The following is a 12,486-nucleotide window of genomic DNA, read 5'->3' as shown; positions in this document are numbered from 1 at the left end:
GTGGACGTCTCCGACATAGTGAATACCTGGACACAGAAGAAAAGCATCCCATTTTGTTAGATGGCACCCATCCTGTCACTAAACTTATCATTAAATGTGGGATCAGGAAAGGTCTTAATTATATTTATAGATAAGAAATAATACTCAGAGACGAGTTCTTCAACTGCAGACCATGGCGGGTGGAGATTTATTACACTGTTCCACAGATCATCTTACAGTACAAAGTGTTGTTGCACAACACCCCTCCATCTTTCTCTACTCTCTCACTCTCGTACTTCCTCTTCTGAGAGGGGAGATGTGCTACCAGCTCTCCTTCTAACGGGTTAATTGAGTTTCCTAAATCTGCTGGGATTTACCCTGTCCAGAACTGAAGTAAACTCTGTTTAAGCTGGTTTCGAGAAACGATTCGCCTGGTTTCTGACGGCCTACATCCAGGTGTCCCAACTTTCTTCCCCCTGTGAATTAGCCAGACTGAGCAGCCTGCAGCCAACTAGTTTCACAGAGCACACCTGTTAACGGCCGCTCGTTCTCTATATTACAACTTGCATTTGTTATTGAACCAGGTAGGTTTTAGTGACTCGGGCGAGTCCCAAGGATGATGTTTTACATATGGGCTACCAGCAACCTAAAAACATTTTCCACTTTTTTCTCTCCAGAATCAAACATCATAGCTATTTTACAACCATCAAAGAACTTTAAGGTGACTCATTAATTGAATGTCCACAACATCTTTTAGATTTTCTTTATGCTAAATATTTTATTAGTAAGGCATTTTTGCAAGGGTCAGTACAGCTTAATTCAGTAGCAGAAATAATCAATTAAGTAAAATCAATCATCTAGTCTATCTTTCCCTACTGCTGATACTGAGAACTAAAAAAGGGAACCTTTGAGAGAGACCGACGGAGTTTGGCGTTTCGAACCCCAGACCTGGCCTGATGATGAAGAAGGTGCTGCAGCAGGAAGAGGAAGTTGATCGGCGAAGTCAGGGATCTCTGTAGGTCTGATGAGCTTCTTCTCCGCATGGATGGTGAGGTCACACAGGTCTTGGGTGCTGGCAGGAAGGAAGGCACCAGTTCTTCTTCTTTGCCTTTGTCTTGGTCTTTGTCTTTGCCTTTATCTTCATCTTTGTCTTTGGGGTCTGAACCCAGCCGATGAGAGAAGTGCGATTCGAAGCCACAGGTTGTGGGCCTGACGGGTTGGTCCCCATGCGCAGGACAGTCTTCGGCTCTGTGGCCCCGGCTCTTCTTCAGCTGCAGAGTTCTTTGTCCATCTCGATCTTGGCTCGAAGCTGCCTGGATGATCCAACCAAAGGTTCCTCTTTTGCACCCACCTTTTATAGGGTTTATCCACCTTTTGGTGCGTTTGCACTGGCTAGCACTGTTGCTGTGCTTGTTTCATTGGCTGACTGCTTGGACAGATGATCTCATACCCATCACTGTCTTACAGACATTATGTCCTGATGTCTGTGCTAATGTCTCAGGGTTGCTCAACCTCCTATGTCCCTTGCCTGCACGACCTTTTCTCTGAAACGTTTACGTTGTTCAACAATCTGTTTCCAAATAAGGCGTTGATCATCTCTGTTCTCCTGTTAGTTCCCCTTTTTCCCATCACCTTTCACCTACCATCTACCTCCAACATATCAGTGATGTTTAATTGCAGTTACACCTTTTTACACCATTTCATGTTCAATGTCAAAATCACATTTATATCACATTTATTTTCTTTAGCTTCTCTGATTTAGCATTCATTTATAATTTTATAACCATAATTTAATTACTCTTATTATAATCTTAAAGTGAGTTATTACAGATGTTTTCTGAAAAGAAACCAATAATAATCCATGATTCTAATTATTTGATACAAAGTTACAGTTACTTGTTTTTCTTGTAAGTGTTCCCACAAGTATAAGTGTAAGTATTATTATAAGTAAACCAATATTAATATAAGTATTTTACTTTGAATCTTATCCAATTACTGAAAATGTTTAGATTTCATTCTTTAAAACTTTCATGCTTTAAAATAAAGAATAGTCTCAGCTATTTTTTATAAATCTGCAGGCTGGAAACTTACTTCCTCTTTTTCCAGGAAACCTGCTTTTCCTGTTTCATGACTCTCTCTGACTGACTATGATTTCTTATGATTAGATAGAAAAATGTAGAATTAAAGCAAAGTTTGCAGGAGACAAAAACAACACACGCAACCAGATTTATTTTATTGACATTCAAGTCTACTGTTGGGCCTAGATGTCACTTGAGTGATTCATTTTAAAGATAACTTTATTTATTATTACTGTTAAACTTAAATCTCCAGCATGGGGAAGTGGGATGAGCTCGGGTTTTCTTGACAAAAGTCAATTCTCAAAAATTCTCCCCAAAATCTCCCCATATTCTTAGAGTCAGTCTGTTTTATAGAATCTCATTTTCATTGGTGTAAGTTGGTAAGTTTTGACCAATAGCATTACTGCCCGTGTTTGACGTGTGTTCTTACGTAAGAACTCTATCAGCTTTCAAATTAGGGTGTTTTGGAGTTTCTTTGGGAATATTAAGACCTATTGACCTCCAACATCTGCTCCATATCAAAGGTGCAAAACAAGCCAATTATTATTCTTATCTATCCAAACAGATTATTTCCCAGACATTCTTCCCGTCTCACTTCGGCTTCGCACGCAAGGGGAAGCCGGGAGCCAGGTCAATTCGACCTTCTATGGCGCCAGATTTTCTCAGTGAAAAACAACTCCATAAAGAGTATTTTCGCTCTTACATAAACAGTTTGATGATAACCTCCATCACCCAGGGCAGGAAAGAGTGTTTTCTGAACTACGCAGACACTACTGGGTCATTAAAGGAAGGGAAGCTGTTAAACGACTTCAACGAGAATGTCCACTCTATCAAAAATGGCGTGCAACACCAGTGCTCCCTCAGATGGCTGATCTCCCAGCAGCAAGGTTGCGCCTATTAAAACCACCCTTTTACTCATGTGGAGTTGATTGCTTCGGACCATTCCTTGTGAAGATTGGCAGGAGAAATGAAAAGAAATGGGGTATACTGTTTAAGTGTCTCACAACACGAGCAGTTCACATTGACGTCCTCACGAACATGACCTCTGATTCATTCCTCATGGCTCTCAGGCGTTTTGTATCAAGGCGAGGAAAACCATCAGAATACTATTTAATGAACTAACACACAAAATAAAGAGAGCACAGCAGTAGACAATGATTGTTTTGTCTCCAGACTGCAAACTGATTTAAGAAGCTATTCATTGTATTTAATCAGAAAACTATTATCAGGATTTGTATTTTAATTTTAACCTTTAGTAATCATGGGAGGTGAGTCAAGTGCTTTGAATAGATTACAGTAAATGTGCAACTTCCACAGAGAGCTCCTCCTCAGAATGCCTCCTGTTCCTTTGACTACACCTCTTCTCAGCCTTTCCTTCACTGTTCCTCTTCAGCAAACAGAGCTGCTGTTCCAGAAGTATCAGATCACCTTCGTTCACACTCCGGAAGGTTGGCCGACAGCTCTTGTCTGTGGGGGATCAGGAAACGCAGATCCAGCAGCAGCTGGACCTGGGAGCACTGCGGCAGGAGTGGGAGAACATTCACAATTTGCTGTCCAGAAGAATGGATCTCACAGAGGCCATCATTAAGGTGATCACATTCCAAAGATTAACTTAGTGACTTGTTGAACTAATTAAATGAAGCTATGCCCAAATTAATTGAAATATGAGTTGTACTTTCAAACATAGCATGCTTTAATAAGTTTATCTTAATTTCCTTTTACTTGTTAAAATACCAAAAACAGTTTTTTAATGCAACATGACAGGGCTGAATGAATTCAACAACATAATCTGTACCTTTGCAAAGTCCCGTATCATCTCGCGTTAAGAAGTGTTAAGGAAGAATAATTTATAAATTAACTTTGGAAAAAAGCTTGGCTCTCTCTTCCTTAAACTCCCGGGTCCTGTCAGCGGGCGACGTGCAGCCACAAGGAAAACAACACTGCGCGTTGACGTCACAGAATCACAGAGTTTAATCCCATACAAAGCAACGTATGAATCAACAACAAAGCTGCAGAGGAACAGAGATATGCATTCTTTGCCTTATACAGACAAAGACAAAGACAAACAAAAAACAAAAAACAAAGACGCATCTTTGGAGAGAGCCGATGCAAAAAAGCAAAATAGTGGCAGCGCTCTGAATTTTTACTCCTGTGCACGAAGTCTTATACTGAAGGTGTGTCTTTTCTTTTTAATATATTCACTTAAGGCGTACCTCTCGTTGGCCAACTGGAAGCTACCTTGGACACTCAGAGAAACTTAGAAACTCCCCATAATTTACGGCAAAGATCAAAGGCCATTTGCTCTCTGCTAAAACAAAAGAGCCAACAGCTGCGTCCTGACCTCCTGGGTTCCATGGTCATTTGGGTACAGAGAAACCTGAGATAAGATTTCACAGATGCCTGTGAAATCCGAAGTCTCTCCCGTTATCTCTCCTTACATAAATCCTCAGAAGAAACTTAAATCCAGTAATTTTGGTTCAAGGAAAGGTTATCTTCAGAAAAACCCCGTTTAGCATAAATCCTGAGCAATTTTCTAATACTAAACAAAACATTTTCATTCAAACAATTTCCATTTGATTCTGATATAGTCACAGATAGTACAATTTTCAAATACATTCATCATTTACTAGATTAGTAGTTTTAAAATGAGATAATACAATCTTCAATAAAAACATGGTATTAATACTTAGAAAAATGTCTTAGAAATTAAATGTTAGTGGTTTCAACCTTCTATGTTGTATTCAGTTTTACACCATCCCAGATGTTGGTTTCTGGAAGGCTTTTGATCTTCTGTGAACCAAACAGGCTTCTCTCCCCCAGGCTCCAGTGATTCTGCCCTGCAGGATATGCTAATTTTATGGCCTCCTGTGCTCTAACAACACAGCGGGAGACCCATTGAGAGATCTGCATTTGGTCCCTGTTGTCTGAATGCGTGCCCATCTGGTTTAATTTTAAATCCTTAACACAAACCTGTTCAAAATAAAGAAATTTGTTCAAAATAAGAGTGTTGAATATACCTTTTACACATGCCGTAAGATTAACTGTATTAAGCACTAAAAATAATAATTTTTCCTCAACAGAAGACATTGCACATGCTCAGAAGATCACTCTAACATAACTTTAGTGGTATGACTGCTTTTATGAAGGTAACCTCATTGGGCTTTGCTCAGCCAGCCAAAGTCTCTGACTTCATTCTGAACCCCTTACTCATACTGATCACAGATCTGAGTCTCCATTGTTCATTAGTAGCATTCACATCAAAGAGTGTTATTTGCAGGAGCTTACATGGTGCTTTCAATAAGATGAAAGTGATGGGGTTTCATGTTTTCTGTACTAGTTCCTGTTCATTGATAGTCACCACCCAATCTCTGAAAATGATCGGTTGTATTAATTTTTTGATTCATCTGTTCTGGCTGCATATATAGCTTACCTTGGGCACTTGGTTTAATGTAGTGTTAGAGTTAAACTTCACCACAGGCTAGAGGGAATATAAATTGACAGGAGTTTTTTGTTGTCAATTTCATTCCTGGCAACCTTTTAAAACATTCCTGGCCCCACATGTCTGGCAGACCGCATTTTTTTAGCGCACTGATTTATTGACTTTTTGATCCTTGCCTGGTAGATACATCATGAATAAATCCAAGAAAAGGAAACATTCTGAAGATGGCAGAACATTTAATGCTACGTGGACAGATCATTTTGCTTTCACCGCTGATGAAACTGGTTCACCAGTCTGCTTAATATGTGGCGAAAGACTGGCAAACAACAAGAAGTCAAATGTTGAAAGACATTTCAAGAGCAAACACTCTGTCTTTGCTAAAAAAAATATCCCGAGGGAGAGGAGAGAAAAAAGGCCGTTTCGGAGCTGATGCGAAAGGCTGAAGCGTTCGGAGCCCCCTAGGGGGCATGGGGGATTTTTTTTCTTTTGCGTTACCTCGCAAAACTTTTGCGTTCCCTCGCAATACTGTACTGGTCAGTTATGCAGCATAATTGAATACTGTAAGCCTTTCTTACGGTGGGTGCCATACTCTATGCTTTAATATAAGGTTATGTGAGGTTTTTCCATGAATGTTAGTATCTTTTTGTGAAATATCTGAAGTTTTATATCTTTCTTTAGGATAGAAAGGCACCACATACCTACGATATAAACAGAAACCTTCCATAAGTAGGAAAGAAATAAAAACACATTATAATTTGGACTATTTCTGAGTTATTATCACGGGTAATAAGTCATCTGACAGTTTTGATTGTGTCTCTGTTGTGTTCGTAGTCTGAATGGTTTAAAGAGCTGCTTTCACTGCCGCTCCATCTTAGCCTTAACAGACATAAACATGCAGGAAAAAATAAATCGATTTTCAATCAGTGTTTTGCACCAAACAGTTAATAATAATAAACAAGTTTTCAATGAGGCTCTGTAAGAGCCATATGAATGAAATAAGTAATTATTGATATGACAGGAGCACGCGACTGTGACACTTAGGTGTGTCGACGTGGGAGTGACGTCGCCAGGTATGAATGGGAAGGATACTGGCTTTGTGTGTTTTAGGAAGCGGTGAGCGGGGTGGTCAGTCCTTGCAAAGTTTGAAGCATGATCATCAAAATGGAATAAATCGATAATTGTGACAGAACAAAGAAGAGGTTTGGAGTTGATTGATACACGAACAGATGAGATTCCCCGAGTTAACCCAGTGCGGTCCTTTACCATCATTAGTTTGTCGTGTTTTTAATAATAAAAACTTGTTAATAGTAAAAACTGTTTGGTGCAAAACACTGATTGAAAATCGATCTATTTTTTACTGTATGTTTATGTCTGTTAAGGCTAAGATGGAGCGGCACTGAAAGCAGCTCTTTAAACCATTCAGACTACGAACACAACAGAGACACAATCAAAACTGTCAGATGATTTATTACCCGCGATAATAACTCAGAAATAGTCCAAATTAGGATGTATTTTTATTTATTTCCTACTTACGGAAGGTTTCTGTTTATATCGTAGGTTTGTGGTGCCTTTCTATCCTAAAGAAAGATATAAAACTTCAGATATTTCACAAAAAGATAGGCTACTAACATTTATGGAAAAACCTCACATAACCATTAAAGCAGAAAATACGGCGCCCACCATAAGAAAGGCTTACAGTATTCAATTATGCTGCATAACTGACCAGTACAGTATTGCGAGGTAACGCAAAAGGTTTTGCGAGGGAACGCAAAAGAAAAAAATTCCCCATGTCCCCTACAGGGCTCCGTACCGTACTACGGGACACAGAAGCAGACTGCGCATTTTTTGGTTTGCTTGGTTCGTTCAGTGCCGGTGGATAATATTTGGATAAGTTTTGATTTTTATCTCCTGAATAAGAGGAGGACAGGTGACTGCATTCTGTTTCTATTTTTCCTTCAGTGCGGGTTGGGTAAGTTTCGATTTTTATTTCTTAAATACAAAGACCCAAATAGACAGAGGGTATTTTGTTTGAAATTGAGCATCAACAAAGTGTAAAATGTGTTTTGTTACATGCAGAAATAAAATTTTTTATTCTCTGCAGCAGTTCATTGATTTCATAAACGCAACATAGTATCGATTTTTGTACATAGCATATAGGTTTTATATATATGACGTCAAAATGGGTTGTGGCTCCAAGTGCTTTCTTTGCTCCAAGGGAGGCGGTCCCAAATGGCTCTTTGAATAGAAAAGGTTGCCGACCCCTGGTCTAGACCACCTCTTGTGATGCCGTGCATGGGACTGGATCTAAGGACTGCAGCTAAAGCAATAGAGCAATTGCAAACAGAAGAGGGGAGAGTGGGCAGCCCTGACGGGTTCCACTGCCTAGATGAAAATATTCTGCGTGGTAATTATTTGTGCGAACACTGGCTAATGGAGAAGTATATAACAGTTTGATCCAAGAAATAAAGGAACAGCCAAAATCAAAACGTCGTAAGGTGTAAAATAAATAGGCCATTCTACTCGGTCAAAAGCCTTTTCGGCATCCATCGAGATAATCACTTCTGGGGTATCAGCTGATGTAGGTGAATATATTATATTTAGCTACCGCCTAATATTATGAAAGAAGTGTCTGTTTTTAATGAAGCCTGTCTGGTCAGGGTTGATGATTTTGGTCATGATTACCTCCAGACGTTTTGTCAACATCTTTGCCAAAATCTTGACATCTGTAGAGAGCAATGAAATTGGCCGGTAGTTGTTGCAGACTCGTGGATCTTTATCTTTCTTTAGGATAAGGGGGATAGTAGCTTGTAGCATTGTGAGAGGGAGAACACCAAATTCATATGCTTCTTTAAGCATGTTAAGCAGAAGGGGAGATAGTTTGTCTGAAAAGACCTTATAGAATTCTGATGGAAAGCCATCAGGTCCAGGGCATTTTCCACTCTGTATTGATAATATAGCACTCTTGACCTCAGCGAGTGTAAAGGGCTTGTCTAAATCAGAGGCTGTTTCTGAATCAATTGTAGGGATAGTAAAACTATCAAAGAAACTTCCATAATGAGCTTGATTGGGTGATCACTCTGAGGTGTATAAAGCAGAATAGAAGTCTCTAAACTGATTGTTGATAATTTGTGGATTAATAGAAGTCCCATTGGAGATGTTAATTTCAGCGATGTGCTAGTTTGACTCTCTCTGCCTAATCTGATGAGCAAGAATTTTGCTAGGCTTGTCACCAAACTCATAATAACTATAACAGGTTTTTAATAATAGTGCCGCAGCTGCTTCAGAAGCTAGAGTGTCAAATTCAGCCTTTTTTTATCAACAAACTTTTTATAAAGTCTGGAGCAGGGGACTCTGCACATTTTGGTTGCAGGTCAGATGTGGTTGTTTTTCTAAAATATGCTGAATAAGCTATTATCTCCCCTCGTAAATATGCTTTACATGTCTCCCAAATCGTTGCAGCAGATATATCTGGAGTAACATTAGAGGAGACAAACATGCCTAAACAGGATCATCGAGTAAAACTGAATTAAAACGCCATGGAGATCTGTGGAGGTTCCTCCCTTGATTCCCCAGTGTTAGTATTTATTTCAATGTTTTCACACATTTATAATTTCACTCTTTTTGTGTTTGTTGCATTAGGTTGTATACTATTATGGGTGCACACATTTAGTAAACTCCTTTTGTTTATTTGAATTATTAACTACTTTGTTTTGCTGAATTTGAAGGACTGGCTGAGTGAGAGGACTGGTTGAAAGGCAAACCAGGAAGTGGAACAAACCATCAGGCTGCTGGAAACAGGGGACTTGATGTTAAAGGACCTGCCTCTCTCTCTATTAATAGCATAACTCCTTAAACAATTTTGGTGTTAGGTTGTTTTGTTTTTATAGTTGTTTTGTAGTCAAAATGTGTTGGTTTGAATTACTTATTTATGTTTATGCCTTGTCTGTCTTTGTCTCATTTCCCACCCCTCCTCGTTTGTGTAGGCTAGCCTTTGTGTATAAATTCCCCTGTGTGTTCATTGTGTGAGGTCAGTTTTTGGTTTGTTGTCCTGAGTTAGGTATGCCTTAGTTGATTTCTTTTGGGCCCATTTGGGCGTGCATCAGAAGCAGTTGCATTATCTTCCAAAGAGCAATGACCGTGATCCGTCATAGTAGAGTTGATGCTGTCCAGTATGGACTTCAGAGACTCAAAAGACAATTTGAACTCCACAGATAGGTCCTCTTTATGATTGCTAAGGAGCGAGCTAATGTCCGCCATTGTTATGCTAGCAGTAGCCGGGGGCACGTCTTTTTTTCATTCAGAGGATTTCCCTTTGGCCTTGGACATGACAAAGTAAGTTTACGAGAAACAATAACTACAAAAAAACAAAAAACAACTTTAATCTTTACGAAGGAGATGGGGTTTCAAGGAAGTATATAAAGCACAAATACAGCAGCAGTCCAAGCATGCGTCTACCCCTCACGCATTCTACCTGGAAGTCCGAGCTGCAGTAATCTTTGGCTATGTCTGCTCCTCAGGCTGCCCACCATGCTGTAGAGGGGATGAAAGATAAAATTGTTATCTGCACATTAGATTTCATAGATACATCAAAGTCCTGTTTGTTTTTTTTATTATAAAGGTAAAAATAATAAATTACCTTGCTTCAATATTTTGATTGATGTTTTGTTTTTGTAAATCAAATGTCAGTGATGGGGCAGCACAGAAGCCAGTTATCATTCAAATTCAAAGTGCTGGTCAGCTGACATCAGTGATTTAGACTAAAAATATGCAGTTGAGGTGATTATTTTTGATGTGCCATCTGAGATTCAGCCAAGTCAGATAAATTAGCTTATTTTTGATCCTGTGTGCTTTTACAAGCCAGGCTGTTTAACCCAACCTGATCAAGCCTCTTTTGTTTCTAACCCGAAACATATCCTCCATCTGTCTGTCGTCTGCAGACAAGCTAATCCAATCTAAGCTAATTAACAAAAAAGTGGATGTTTTCAGAAAGTAAAGGACAATGGGTTTAATTTGCCTCTCATTTTAAAGAAAATTAACCCTCAAAGATCCTATCATGCTGACTTGATATCTTTATTTCACACCTCTTTGTTTTAGAACTGGGATTATTGTGTGGCTAGAATAGCAGACTGCATGTTGCAGCTGAATGCGATTAAGACTAGACTGAACCAATTGATGCCAGAATGTGATGCTGACCTGCAAAATACAGTGAGATTCTCTGAGGTGATTTCTACAAACATGAAGGAATCAATATATATATATATATTTATGTAACATACAGTACACTGCTCTTTTACTGTCCTGGTAAAATCCAGCCCCTTGTTCTACACGTTGCTTCTTCCAGAAGGTCTGGGCTCTTGGCTGTTGAGAAACGATTGCTTCCTGGAGGAGTGAACTGTGTTGAGGTTTTACATTTTACCCAATCGCTGTGTTTGCCTGTGACAAATGTAATGCCACCCTAAGAAGCTTACTGGAAACTGACTGCACTCACTGTGAAGAGAGAAGAGCCAATCCAAATGGGGCGGCTATCAATGTTAATTCAGTATTTGAAAGCGTGGCCGACATGAACTTAACGGCTTCCTTCACTTCCTCTGCTGCCATTGCTAAAACTACAGGCAGACTAACATTTTTAAACGTTGTAGAAAACTGTCATCATCGTTCACAACTTCCCCTTCTGTCCGCTGATTGTCCTGATCAAAAATCTACAAGAGACAATCCGAGTTAAGGGAAGAAAGCCCAGATTGTGCTGGAAGCAAGAACTTTTTTTGAGTGGAATTACACAGGAAGGCAATGGCCAGGCTACTCTTTTGCAGACAGACTTCTGTTTTCTACACATCTTCAGTGGCTGTTTGTCACATACTGTTACTCTATAATTCTCACAACACAGATCTTCTAACTTTGAGCACATAAAAATTAATAGTGAAAAACTCTTAAATCCAAGTAAAGCTGAGTCAAGCCGCACTGAATAGGCGCTAGTGGAAAAGGGCCATAAACCTGTTTTAATTTTTTTTTCTCTTTTCAGTAATAGAATTTTACAGAAACAAACTATAGAAAATGTATTTAATTTGTTTACCAACCAATTATTTTAATTTGTTTGCCTGTTAACCTAGTTTGGAGGTGGTTGGGTGCTGGCGTCACTTAAGTTTTTTTTTTTTTCTTCTTTTTTTCTTACTGTATGGTATTGGGCCCATACACAGGCTTTTTTTTCTAGTGTGAGCATCTTCTACACGTCACTGTTTACATCATTATGGCTTATATTGTATTAATAAACATGGCTTTTTATTTGAAAGGTTACATAAATGTTTATGTACATTTATATTAATTTAAAAGCTTGTTTACTGTACCTCCCAGCTAAATTCCTCTCTAGATGGGTCTGGATTTGGAGTGTCCTCTCAGTCTCTCAGTGTCTGAAACTACACAGAGAAAAAATCTTGCAAATGCATAAACGAGGTCTGTGCAACCAAATGACCCCATCTCTTATGACCGGTGGAAGGCTAAACATGCCAAATTTTGTTTTAATTGCAGCAGCTTGGTTGTAAGTAGCAGGAGGAATAACTGTTATTATTGCTGTTAGTATAAGACACTAAGGGTGCACATATTGCAGCATTCTGGCAGATCACTGATATTTAAAAAGCCTGACTGAACATGTTTGGATTCTCTTTACTAATGGCCTAAAAACCTATGATTTGTTGTGTTGTTGTGACAAAGGAGACTAATTACGCAGATGAGCCTCCTAAGGGCAGCAGCTAAAAGTAGTAAGATTTGTAAATGTATTGGCTGATCTAAATGCATCAACCATAGATTTTTGACTTTCATGTAAACAATATTTATTTATTTTTGTCTATAAACTTCATCATTCAGTGCTCAGTTGTGGCACTGACACTGTACATTATGACCAATAAATAGAAATCAGTAAATGTCCAACAATAGTTTGATGGAAAGGGAAGAAAAACCACACTTGAGCAGCACAGAGTATAGTGGTAGAGTCTGTGC

This window comes from Xiphophorus couchianus, chromosome 13, assembly GCF_001444195.1.
Source record: "Xiphophorus couchianus chromosome 13, X_couchianus-1.0, whole genome shotgun sequence".
NCBI lineage: Eukaryota > Metazoa > Chordata > Actinopteri > Cyprinodontiformes > Poeciliidae > Xiphophorus > Xiphophorus couchianus.
Note: the sequence above shows the minus strand (reverse complement) of the source record.